Source organism: Suncus etruscus, chromosome 9 (assembly GCF_024139225.1).
Source record: "Suncus etruscus isolate mSunEtr1 chromosome 9, mSunEtr1.pri.cur, whole genome shotgun sequence".
In the NCBI taxonomy this organism is placed as follows: domain Eukaryota; kingdom Metazoa; phylum Chordata; class Mammalia; order Eulipotyphla; family Soricidae; genus Suncus; species Suncus etruscus.
This window is the reverse complement of record NC_064856.1, coordinates 84,244,930-84,257,914: the sequence shown is the minus strand read 5'-3', so window position 1 is coordinate 84,257,914 and position 12,985 is coordinate 84,244,930. Positions and strand designations below refer to the sequence as shown.

The window sequence follows — 12,985 nt, the reverse complement described above, 5'->3', positions numbered from 1 at the left end:
TGCAACTTGACTATGTGTTGTCACTGGGAATCAAACTCATGACCTGACATTTGCTAAGCACATGTTCTTAGCCACTGAGCTATCACTCTGAGACCAGGTTTCTGTTATTTCTGCCCCCCAGTCTGCAGGCCTTAAAAAAAATGAGTGACTACACCAACCAAAAGGAGGGTTTTCTCTCCTCTAACAATACAGGGACTTGTAGTTCCTTGTGGTACCCAGTGAGACAACCAGAGTAGCAGCTTCTTTCTGCTCTCTGCTCTGCCATCCCACAGCAGGTGTGTCTTGGATGTGCTCAGGCCTTTTCAGCAGACCCTTGCTCTACAGTGCCATGAGGCCCCTGTTGTGGCTTCTACAGCATGTGGCCTCCAAGTCACTACTCCTGCCCCCTTCTTACAGGGCTGCTTGCCCTCTTTGATCAAGAAAAGCAATTTTTGGATCAAAAGTTTAGAATTTTTTTCTCTAGCTATGCAGACCTGTGTTGCACAGCTACAAGGGAGGGCAGGAAGGGATTCTCAGGGTCCAGTTTGCATAGTCCTTCCTGAATTAGGGTTTTGTTAGCCAGGTAAAAAGAGAGATAGTGTTGGCTGCCTCCAAGAGGCCCAATAGCTTCCAGGTCCTAGTTACCATTTTCTTACACAGCCGAGAGCGTGGTTTTGGTCTGTATCCTGGGAATGACAGAGTAGGGTTTGGGACACCTGCATCAGAGAAAAGAATGGCCTGCAGGATTTTTTTTTCATAAATGCTGTCCCACCACTGTCTGCAAGTTGGTTGTGTCATGTGTCATCTGTCACTTTTTTTTTTAATTTGGACCACACCCAAGGATTCTTCCTGGCCAGTCTCTGTGATCCATACTTGGTGCCAGGAAACTCAGGTTTGATCTCTCTCTCTCTCTCTCTCTCTCTCTCTCTCTCTCTCTCTCTCTCTCTCTCTCTCTCTCTCTCTCACTCTCTCTCTCTCTCTCTCTCTCTTACACACACACACACACACGACAAATGCTCAATCCACTATGCTATCTCCAGAGCTTCATTGTCACTTTTTTGATTAATGTTTCTAGAAAACAAGTAGGTTTTTTTCTCCTTTTACTTACTTTTTTTTTAAAAAATCCCTCACAGTAGGTTTGATAATGGTTTTGTATTTATTAAAATTTATTAAAATACATAATGGTTTTGTATTTATTAAAATACATTGTTTTGTTAGTCAGTTCACAAAATTTAAAAAATAATAATGAAAAGGTGGCCAGGAATGTAGCTCAGATGGTTGGAGCATGTACCTTTGATGTACTAGGTTCTGTCTACATTCAATCCACTGCCAGGTAGGACCCTGGTGGCCCTGAGCCCCCATGTGCTACTCTAATACAAATCACCTAAACTTCTATTCTGGGCTCTTTATTAGTTATTGGATTGTAAGAAACTTTTTTTTTTTTTTTTTGGTTTTTGGGCCACACCCTGTGATGCTCAGGGGTTACTCCTGGCTATGCGCTCAGAAGTTGTTCCTGGCTTCTTGGGGGACCATATGGGACGCCGGGGGATCGAACCGAGGTCCGTCCTAGTCTAGCGCAGGCAAGGCAGGCACCTTACCTCCAGCGCCACCGCCCAGCCCCGTAAGAAACTTTTTTAAAATATATATATATTCACTTGTTTTCTTGCACAAGCATTTAATCGATAACTAATCTTCCATCACATCAATAATTATTTGCTTACAAGAAACAGTCTCTCTCTTCTCCACATAAAAACTTCCTGCTTCCCCCTATCCACTGAGACTTCCCTAACAGTCATTTCTGTGTGTGTGTGCTGAGGACTGAACTCAGGGTCTCACAAAAGCAAGACAAATGCTCCACCTCTGAACCACCACCTCCAGCTCCCACGTGCAGTTACTGTTTACTACCCTAGTAAATCATAACCACTGGAAGATGTTCAGAAAACAGTTTGTTCAGATGTTTGTTTAATTTTTGCCAGAGAGATATTCTCTTGGTGGTCATATATGTCAATTTTGGAAAAGTTTATTATCTAAGGTGTTAACTTTACCAGCTAGTCCTGTTTTGTTTCAATCCACAAATTCTGAGTTCTGTGTGGATATGTATGTGATTGTGTGAACATGCATGAATGTGAGAATGATGTAAGGGTGTATATGAGTGATGAGTAAATATGTTTTGTAAATATGTTTGTGATTGTGTGAATCAATGTATATATGTGAGTGTATTTGAGCATGTGAATGGTGTGTGTGAGTGAATGTGTGTGCATATTTGCATGTGTGTATGTGAGTTTATGTTTGTGTGTGTATATGAGCATGGATGTCTGTGTGACTGTGTAGGTTATTAAATATGAATTGTGTCTGAGAGAGAAAGAGAGAGTGAGAGAGATGTACTGCCCTTCCTACCACAGTGGCCTCCACTATCTTGGGCTCCCAAGTGGGTGTGTCACCCATCCAGACTCAGAGGTGAAATGTTACCAAGGCTATGGTCAGATGGAATCTCTCTTTCTTCTTCCAGCCTTAGATTTCGTGCTTCACCCAGGCTGGTGGTGTGTTACATCTTCTTTGGGAAGAGGCCACCCAGATTCTCTTCCCAGGTTATCTTAACATTGCAGAGATCTTTTTCTACCGGAAAAAAAAAAATCAGTCCATCATTTGTATGTGAGATTTCTGATCCATACCAGCCATTGTGGTGACTTTTGCTGTTTTTTTTTTTTTCCACAGTTCACCTTTAGGTTTAATTTCCTGAAATGGATCTGCTTGGCAACTTTGACTTTATTTTACTGTCCTGCAAAAAGGGGAAATGGCAGAGCATAGATTGCAGCTGTTTAGATTTTCCAGCCCCCCGGTTAATGCACAATGCAATAATGCAATTGCTCTCTGGTAGTTTGTTCTTTCTTCAGTGCAGGACTTACCCTTTTTTTTTTAATAATTTTTTTTATTATGAATTATGAGAACAAAAGATGCAAAGAAAGAGGATAAGGTAAAGTTACAGTGGAAGGACAATCACCCATAACATAATTATCAGAAGAAGTCCCCTTGCTGATATCTTAACTTTGACCTTTCACCAAAGAAAGTTAAGATAAATAAAACAGAATCCATGTGCAATTACTTTGTCCCTCAAGTCCCCAGATTGTAGCACATTATAATATTTCTTAACAGCACACAAGGCAATCTAAAGCCATCAAACTTACGTAACTCCTTAAACATTAGAGGCATAGTATTTTTTACATTTCCATGTACATGCATATTAGCTTAAGTTAACCTCAAATTTTAAGTGGGTGCGTTTTAAGGATTAGAGTCAAAGGAGCACAGTAAAAACGGTGTTAGAGTGGCAATTGTTGTTTGCATAGGCCCACCAAAATATGAGAGGCATGGAAAGGAATAACCTTGGCCTAAATACAAAGAGATCCTACCCCTGAAGTTTCCTGGCATAAGACCAGCTCTAGGCCTCAGGAAAGTTATCGTTCGCTCCAAGACATTGTCCGTAGCGCCAACACACTTATCACACAGTCTCTGTTGTTGGTCTCATATTTCTGTATTAAAGATTCTGGAATCTGCATGTCCTACATTGAAGTCATGATGTGGAGTGCCTTCTCGTTTCACCTCACCATGAAAGGGCAATGTAGGAAGCCCTGTCCTGTAAGCAGGTTGTTGTTGTTAAGTCTTCTCAGTGTTAAGGGAAGTCTCTTTTGAGCAGGACGATGTCTGAGCAGTGGTAGGGTCTTCCGTGGTAGAGGATTTCTTCCAGGTGATGTTATAGACAAACCTCACCATAAAGGGGCAATACAGCAAGCCCTGTCCAGTAAGCAGGTCATTGTTCTTGTTGTCTTCTCAGTGTTAAGGGGTGTCTCTTTTGAGTAGATCGATGTCAGAGCAGCTGTAGGGTCGTCCCTGGTACAGGAATGCCTGCAGGACTTAACTCTTACTTTCCAAGATAGTCCTCATTAAAGCAGTCAAAAAGCCAGGGAGGCAGCCATCTTGATGGACATCCTGAGGCCACCCTCATTGCTTTCTTAGGCTATTGGTGTTTTATAGAGAATCCTCTTTATCTCTTAAATCCTCACCCTACCTGGATTCTAAATAATTGAGTTGATCTGATGTAAAGACTGAGATCAGAGGATAGAGGGAAAGAAATCAGCCCCAAGACCAACTCCCCAGCCAGGGCCTCCACCAGCAGGCCCAAGATAGTCAAGAACCCCAACGGGAGATGAGCTCTTGCCAAGGAAATTGGCAGTATTGTCAAAGAGTGTGTTGTCCTTTAGCTGCTTTTCATCTCACTATAGCAGTTCTGGCTCCTGGCTCCCAATGTGCCTTAGGATCTTACTGTAGAGTACTCAGCTCTTTATAAGATTGGGTGAAAGTATGCTGTACTCCACTCTTGGTTCCCCAGTCTGACTTCACACAAGACCACCTTTGGCTTGGTTCTGATAACTTCACCAGCATGAATCATTAGCCAGAGCATAGGCAGAGTCTAGCTGTGTTTGCTTTTAATTTCCTGACCTCTAAGAAGAAAGGGGACAGGAGCCGGAGTGATAGCACAGCAGGTATGGTGTTTGCCTTGCACGGCCAACCAAGGTTCAATCCCCTGCATCCTATATGGTCCCCTGAGCCTGATGAGAGTGATTTCTGAGCACAGAGCCAGAAGTAACCTGTGACACACTAGGTGTGGTCCAAAAACAAACAATACCAAAAAAAATGAAGGGGATGTAAATGAAGGTGTAGTGTAAATGGATTTAAGCAGTAGGGGAAGAGATTCTGTCCCAGGGCTAGAGTGCAAAGACAGGTGTGAATGGCAGTGAGGAGTGGTCATTTATCCTGTTGGGCCCAGGCCTGGTAGGGTGGGTCTGTAGCCCAGGCCAATCTCCATTAAGCTTTACGGCAAGCAAGGCACTCAGGTCATCTAAACCTTGGCTTCCTCATTGGTAAGTGGGGCTGGTAATGGAACTAACTCTTTACCTAGCATTGTAAGTTAGTGTTAGTAAGATAAATGCTAGGGTCTTTGGGTGGGTTCAAATATTAATGCACCCTATTCTCATTCCACAATTCAGGATAAGATCTTCATTCATTATTCCTCCAAGCATTTTGTTTTGTTTTGTTTTGATTTTAGTGGCTACTCCTACTGGTGCTTAGGGGATCTTATGGGGTTCCAGGGATTGAACCCAGCCATGTGCACAGCAAGTTTCCTTCCTGCCTGATGTACTATCATGCATCACTAAACACAAGTTAAACACCCTTCCCAGCTCAGGGCACTTCTCACTCTTCTCCCAACATTTTCTCCTTATACTGCAGCTTATCATTCACTCTCTGCTTCTCCACCTTATCACCTTCATTTTCCCTAGTCTCAGCACCTACCCCATAACCTCTATCAAGTTAGAATGTCAGGAGAAATTGCTGTTAATGAGATCTTAGGGCTGACTCTCCTTAGGCACTAGTTGGGACTCCCTGAGAATGAAATATTCCTGCTTCAATTTTTCAGCACTTTGAATATGACTAACATACAGCAACTGAGCATTTTCACATACTATATATAAAATTCCAGATTAGAGAATGGAAACACTTTAAAGGAAAAAAAAAAATATATATATATATATATAAAAGCTCTGGATGATGTGGGCGATTTGGAAACTGTTCAGTTGGGGCAGTATAATTTTTATTTTGAGAATCATATGGATTGAACCCCACCCAAGCTTCCAGCTCCAAAGAAAATTGGCATCAAGCCCTCTGCCAAGTTTCCTCACAGGGCAGTAAAAGTAAAACCCTGGGTTTGATTTTAAAGAGACAGGGTCTGGGTAGGGGGGTCTGCCATCTTCACAAGCAACTTTCCCTTCCAGGCATGAGAAGGCAAGAGCCCCCCTCCTTACCCTGCAAAGGAAACAGGGCCCACTTAGCCAGAGTTTTCCCTATAAAGAACATTTACAAGTGTGGGGAGAGCACTGAGAATAGGCTATTGAACTAGAAAGACAATGATAGCACCATCTTTTTCTTGTTTGTTTGTTTGTTTTTGGTTTTGGGGTCACACCCGGCAGCGCTCACAGGTTACTCCTGACTCAGAAATCACTCCTAGCAGGCTCAGGGGACCATATGGGATGCCGAGATTCGAACCACCAACCTTCTGCATGAAAGGCAAATGCCTTACCTCCATGCTATCTCTCTGACCCCGATGGCACCATCTTGAGAGCTTTTGTAATGACTGATTATAAAAAGAGAACTATAGGACAGGAAAAATAGCACCATGGATAGGTGGGTAAGGCACTTGCCTGGAATGCAGCCAACCTGTTTGATCCCCAAACACACAGTCGGGTTATCCTGCACAGAGCCAGGAATAATTCCTGAGTATCACAATATGTGGCCCAAACACCAAAAACAAAGAAAAAGCACTATCAATTCATTCTATTTTCACCCACAAAAGATATCTTCTTTGCATTTAAAATGGGGAGGAGAGGTAGGCATTGCTGTGTGTAAAATTAAACCCAGGAAATAGTCATTCCAGAATCTACTAGTTTCCACTGTTGACAGTTCAGGAGGAAAATAGTGGAAGAAAAGAGGAGGTTTTGAGGGCTACACTTTAGGACTTCAGCTAGGGGCCAGCCAGCAGGACCTGGGGCTGGTGAATCCAGAAGCCATGGTGGTTTGCAGAAAAGAGAATGCCACCCCCTCCTCTTGGCTCTTGTCCCAGACCTGCTTCTGAAATGCCTTCGCACGGAAAATCTGGTTTTGCAGCCCAGACACTGCGAGCCTGGTGTTGGTTTAGAGGAGGGCACCTCTGGGAGCTGCAGCCCAGGTCGGCATCGGTCCTGCTTAGCCACCCCACCTCCAGAAGTGAAGATTCCCCCGCCCTCCCATGACTCACGGTCACCATCTCTGGGCACCGGGAGAATCACCAGAGAGGGAACAGCGTTCCTTCTCCAAACACCAGGGTGCAAACAAGGATCAGGTGTGTGTAACGGGGCAGAATTATTTTCCCTTGTGCAACATTTCAGGAAAAACAAAAGCAAAACGTTTAGCATTACCTATAGGAAGAATTTTAAGTTTCTTTGAAAAGCAGAGACTCCAAAGAGTACAGAGCCAGAGTACTAGGGTAGATTCAGAGTGGGGATATGGGGGCAGGCAGAGAGTACAGAGGGTGGGACATTTTCCTTGCATACTCCTGACCCGGGTTCGATTCCTGGCATCTCATATGGTCTCCCAAGCACCGCCAGGAGTGATTCCTGGAAGCAGAGCCGGGAGTAACCCCTGAGCATTGCCCAGGTCTAGCCCCTCAAACAAACAAAGGAACAAAAAAGACTGGAGGGGGGCGTTGCAGGGGGTCGCCCCAATGCCAGAGTTTGGAGATATTTAGCTGTCACGTCAGCAGGGCTTGGAGGTGGGGAAGGAGAAAGGAAGTTGATAAAGATGATTCAAGTCTCCTTGGGTAACAAGATGAGCGTTTGGACTTGGTGCTGGGCTCAGAGAGGAGATGGAAGAGGAAGAAACTTGGGGATCTGAGATAATGAGTTCTGAGATTCAAGGGTTGGGCAACCCGATTGAGAAAAAAAAATTGCATGATGGAAAACTAGGCTCTTGCATTCAACTTGAGACACAGGCAGACTTCAAACAGTTCAAACACACATCTGAGCACATGCACATACAAGGCGGTTTCAGCAGTTATGCTGATTTTACAGCCCAGGGGACCGGGTTCTGCTTCATACTCGTCTCCAGTTCCCAGGAAAATGTGAGCGAGGCACGTGGGGTTTTCTTTGTAACTTTAACGGAGTTCTACCGGGATTGACTTGGGGTGTCCTCATTAACTTAATAAAGGGATTAAGGGGAACATTCCCAGCAGGCTTTCTTTTTTGTCTGCCAGAAGAAACCATTTACTTTTTACCCCACTCCAGGATTTTACTAAATGGCAAAGAGAGGACTGGAGTTTCAGGAGCATCTTGCCCTGTGCCAGATCCCAAAAAATAAGAATTTTTGTGTGGGGGGTTAAAGAGGACGTCAAGACAATAAAAGGCAAATATTCCCCCATCTCCTCCAAGTGCTGAGGAACGAGCTGAAGTAGAAAATTTTCACACAGACTCTCTGGTGGGCAGGTTTGGAAGTGGAGATGTGGAAGTTGCAGTCTAGGGAGATGGAGGGAAGGAGAGAGGCAGCCTCCAGCTGCAAGGCGTCAGCAAGGGTCAGGGACCTGGGGCTCTCAGGAGTGCCTGGAAACCCAATCAATGAAAAATATTTTCTGGGTCATGCTGTTTCCTCCTATAAAATCCCAGGCCCCAACAGAATAGAGTGCCTTCTCTTCCACATCTCCTAGTGCTGGTTAAACAGAGGACAAAGTTAGGCCTTGGTTTTTTGGGGTGTTTTTACTACTACTACTACTACTACTACTACTACTACTACTACTACTACTACTACTACTACTATTATTATTATTATTATTAATTTCTTTATTTAAACGCTGTGGTTACAAAAATTTTCATACGTGGGTTTCAGTTATAGAATGTACACCAACCTTCACCAGTGTGATCTTTCCACCACCAACATCCTCCATTTCCCATCCCCACCCTAACCCCCTGTTTATCTCTAGACTGGTTTTCTCCCACACTATCATAGTCATGGTAGTTGTCATTGTGGTTAGCGCTATAGCTACACTCACCGCTCTTCGTGGCAAGCTTCATGTCATGAGCTGGTCCTCCCTGTGTTCAGTTCTATTGTCTCTGAATATTATTGCTATATTGCCTTTTATTTGTCTTATATCTCACAAATGAGTAAGACTATTCTATATTTATCCCTCTCCTCTGGCTCATTTCACTCAGCACAGTTGTCTCCATGTCCATCCATGTATAGGCAGATTTCATCTGTCTATCTAGGTTCAGTCCTGAAAGAGAGTCAGAGAGAAGAGAAAGAAAAATTAAAATTCTATCCCATGGGCCAGAGCAATAGTATAGAGGGTAGGGCACTTGCTTTGCACATGGCCAACCCAGCATCTCAATTGGTCCCCGAAAACACTGCCAGTAGTAATCCCTGAGAACAGAGTTGGGAATAACTCCTAAGCTCCACCAGGTATGGCCCCCAAACAAACAAAAAAATTCTATTCCAGGGGACAGAGCAGTGGCGCAAGTGGTAGGACATTTGCCTTGCACGAGGCTAACTTTGGTTGGACCGCAATTCAATCCCCTGGTGTCCCATGTGGTTCCCCAAACCAGAAGCGATTTCTGAGCACTTAGCCAGGAGTAACCTCTAAGCGTCACTGGGTTTGCCCAAAAACAAACAAAAATAAATAAAGCAGAAAAAAAACTTCTATAGGGAGATAAATCAGTGTTATGCTTTGCATGCAGTAGCCTCCGATTTGATTTCCAATGTTATTGGGTGTGCCACACACACAAAGAGTGAGTATTGTGAGTTCAGTCTCTGGCACCCACTCCCTCACCTCCAACCACACCCCCCAAATATACAAATGTATAATGCAAGAAAAGAAATAAATAAATTAACTGTCCTTAAGGTAGTGGAGTGGATAACTAATGCATGATTTGTTCTCATTTTTGTTTGGGGGCCACCCGAGGCAATGCTTGATGTTTACTCTTGGTTCTGTACTCAGGGATCAATCCTGGTGGAGCAATTGGGGTCCTGAGATTGAACCCGGGTCAGCCACATGGAAGCCTAGTGCTCTACCTACTGTATTATATGTCCAGATACAATATGGCTTATTCATAATGTGGACTGATAACACAGCAGTTAAAATGTGCATTATAAATATAATATATATATATATCATATTATATTATATTATATAGGGCCTGGAGCCATAGCAGAGCAGTAGGCCAACCTAAGATGGACCCAAATTCAATCCCAGCATCCCATAAGATCCCCCAAGCCTGCCAGGAACTATTTCTGAGCACAGAGCCAGAAGTAACCCCTGAGCACTGCCGGATATGGCCCAACCCCCCAAAAAAATTAATAAAAAGGAGGGCCAGAACCATAGCACAGCAGGTAGGGCATTTGCCTTGCACGTGGCCAAGCCGACATTAAATAGCGTCCAGCCAGGAGTGATTTCTGAGTAGAGCCAGAACCTCTGAGCACTGTCAGATTTACCCCCCAAAATCTATAAGTACATTATAACCAAATTTATGTATATAAATGAATCAAAGAAAGTTGCAAGACTAAAAATAAAACAAAATGAAATAAAATTCTAGCCCCAGTTAACTACTCTCTATAATAGCCTTGGGCACGTTGCTTAAATCTAGGGGAAGGCGGCTTGGTTTTCTCTTCTATCAGAGGGTGTGACCAGTTCCTTCTGTCGTTGGGGGAAGGGTAGAGGTGACCTTGCCTGTAAGCACCTCATGCATAGAAACCTACAATAAGCCTCTCTGATGGCCATTGATCGGGATATCTCTCCTCCTCTCCCCCACTCCCAAGAATAAATGACTCCTCCACGTAAAGTAAAAAGTCTCGTAAAAGCCAAAGGGCCTCTGGAAAAGCTGCAATGCTATCAATCGCTATTATTAACAATAGGCTCATAATTACTTTTGGCACAGTATTAAGTGAAGGCCCCTTTGGGTGGTTGAAGCCAGGGAAATGAGCGCTGTTAACTACAGCACTGCCGGCTCCTGATAGGAGATCTGTTGACATATTTTCCCCGGGAATCTTTGGACAAATCAGCTGAATTTCCTATTCTTTGCTCCCAAGCACGTTAAATTTGATCCACATGGCCCCAGTGTTGTAACTTCATGACAGAGAAGAGGGGTGGAGACTGCCTAGCTCTGGGCCTCTCTTGTCTAGTCTGAGTTGAGACACCCCAACCCCCACTAGGCCTTCTGTGGGTTCCAGCATGGAATGGGCAGTTAAGAAGGACGGGAAGATTTCTCCAATTGCTATGTTTCTGGTTCACTAGCAGTTCTTTCTACTGTGCTTGAATACTCAGCTGCTGGGGAGGATTTCTGCTGGGGGAAGTTGGGGGGGTGCCTAGAGGTGCCCTCCTCCACCTCTCCCTGGAAACGGAGCTTTGAGGAAGTGTTTTGATGAGGTGCTTTACCAAGTCAGCACAGGATGTGGTGGGAGGAGTTGTGCCACCCCAGGGGCAGAGTGGAGGAGGGCAGGGAGGCTGGGTTCAGGAGAAGGGCAGTTTGACCATCAGCTGAGCCAATTGAGGCTACAATCTGGGCAGTAGGACTGCCTAGGGCTTTGCCCTAAGAAAGATCTCAGTCAGTAGGCTGAGATACTGACAGTGGCTGTGGGGGCCCAGACACTCATCTCCAAACCAGGAGGTTTTAGTGAGTTTAGGCAGTGAGACCCTGGTTCTGGGCTTGGGGTGGACAGATGGGAGCATTCCCGAGCCAGAGATGTGCATTCCACTCTTGTTCTTTTCTCCCCCTTTTTCATTTTTGGTGGAGAATTGTTTGATTGTCATAACAATGGTTTCAAGCCATACCAGATTGTTTTGGTGTTCTTGACAGACTGTATTCTCTGCGTTTTTATTTTTCTGTTTTTGGCTTTAGGACCAAACTTGGAAGTGTTCTGGGCTTCCTCCTGGCTCTCTGCTTAGGGGTTACTATTAATGAGGCTTGAGGGATTATTATATGGTGCTGGGGTTCAAACCAGAATGATTTTCATGCAAGGCAAGAGCCTTAACCTCTGTCCTTTCTCTCTAGTCCACTTAGTTGAGTCTTTGAAATTCTCGGTACTGGCTCTGCAGTGTCTTGGAGATTGTGGTGCCCACAATGTTAATAGTTGATGAAATAGTGTACATATGACCCGCTTCTCAGTACACAGTGAATATCATAATAACAACATCCCCGAGAGCACTGCTTTAAGTCACACCAGTCCAAGCATTGATTTACACCAGCTCAGTGCAACAACTTGGTTCCAGTCCAAATGAGCACTTTTGTTATAACTCATGGCCCACGAGGAATCTGAGGCACAGAGAAGAGAAATCACTTACCCATGCCACTGAGGACACCGACTTGCTGGCTCCTAGTTTGTCTTCACTGCTTTGTGCAGGGCCTGCTGCTGAGGAGTGCCTCTGTCCAATTCCATATCCAGGACAGGGAATTCTGTCCCAGTTGGCCACATCCCACGGGCTCTCCCATTATCTCAAAGAATGTAGGTTTTTACAAGGATAGCAGATTAAATTCCTGTGGATATTTTTCTTCAGAAAAAATAGTGGCTGAAGGGGACTGAAGGAAACTATGTTGATAATCAGTGGCCACAGGCTCTTAAGCTCTTAAGAAGTACAGCCAGCACGCCTTGCACTGCCAGCACTGCCTTGAACGCAGAAGGACAGTGGTTTGAATCCCGGCATCCCTTATGGTCCCCAGAGCCTGCTAGGAGTGAATTCTGAGCATAGAGCCAGGAGTAATTCCTGAGTGCTTCCAGGTGAACCCCTGCCCCAAAGGGGAAAAAAAAAAAAGAATCCACATATCAAAGCTGGAGTAGATAAGGCACTTGATTTGCATGATTCCTAGCACCCCATACAATCCCCTGAACTGCCAGGAGCATTGCCTGAGCACAGACCCATTAGTCAACCCTGAGCACTGCCAAATGTCCCCCCACCAAAAAGGGCACTCATAGGGGCCAGAGTACAGATGTAGAGCATTTGCCTTACATGCAGACTACCCTGATTTGAACCTTGGTATCCCATATGGTACCCAGAGTTTGCCAGGAGTTTTTCTGAAGCACAGAGTCAGGAATAGCCCCTGAGCATCGCTGGGTATAGCCGAAAACTAACACCCACCACCAACAACAACAACAAAAACACATGTCATTTAAGCCCACCTACTTGTGCCTTTCTGGTGCTTTCTAGGAAGCCACACAGAGCGTGGAAGAAATGTGCAGGCTGGCCCCCACCCCCAGGCTGGGATCTGACAGCCCAGCTCACCACTAAACAAGTGCTAATGAGAAACATCAATTGTGCTGGGCAGAGTCCCAGCCCCCTTCTCTTGGAGGCTGCTTCCATCCTCTTCTTGAAGGAACAAAAAAGGGCAGCTTGGGGACTTGAGAGGACTCTGGAGCAATGCTGTCCTTTGGGTGGGCAGGACTG

At 44.8% G+C, this 12,985-nt stretch overlaps 1 protein-coding gene across 1 annotated transcript in view; it reads left to right on the top strand.

Annotated features, from left to right (window-relative positions):
- Positions 1–12,985, top strand: part of ABTB2 (ankyrin repeat and BTB domain containing 2) — a 195,376-nt gene that overhangs the window by 136,650 nt on the left and 45,741 nt on the right. The gene's annotated exons all lie outside the window — the stretch shown is intronic.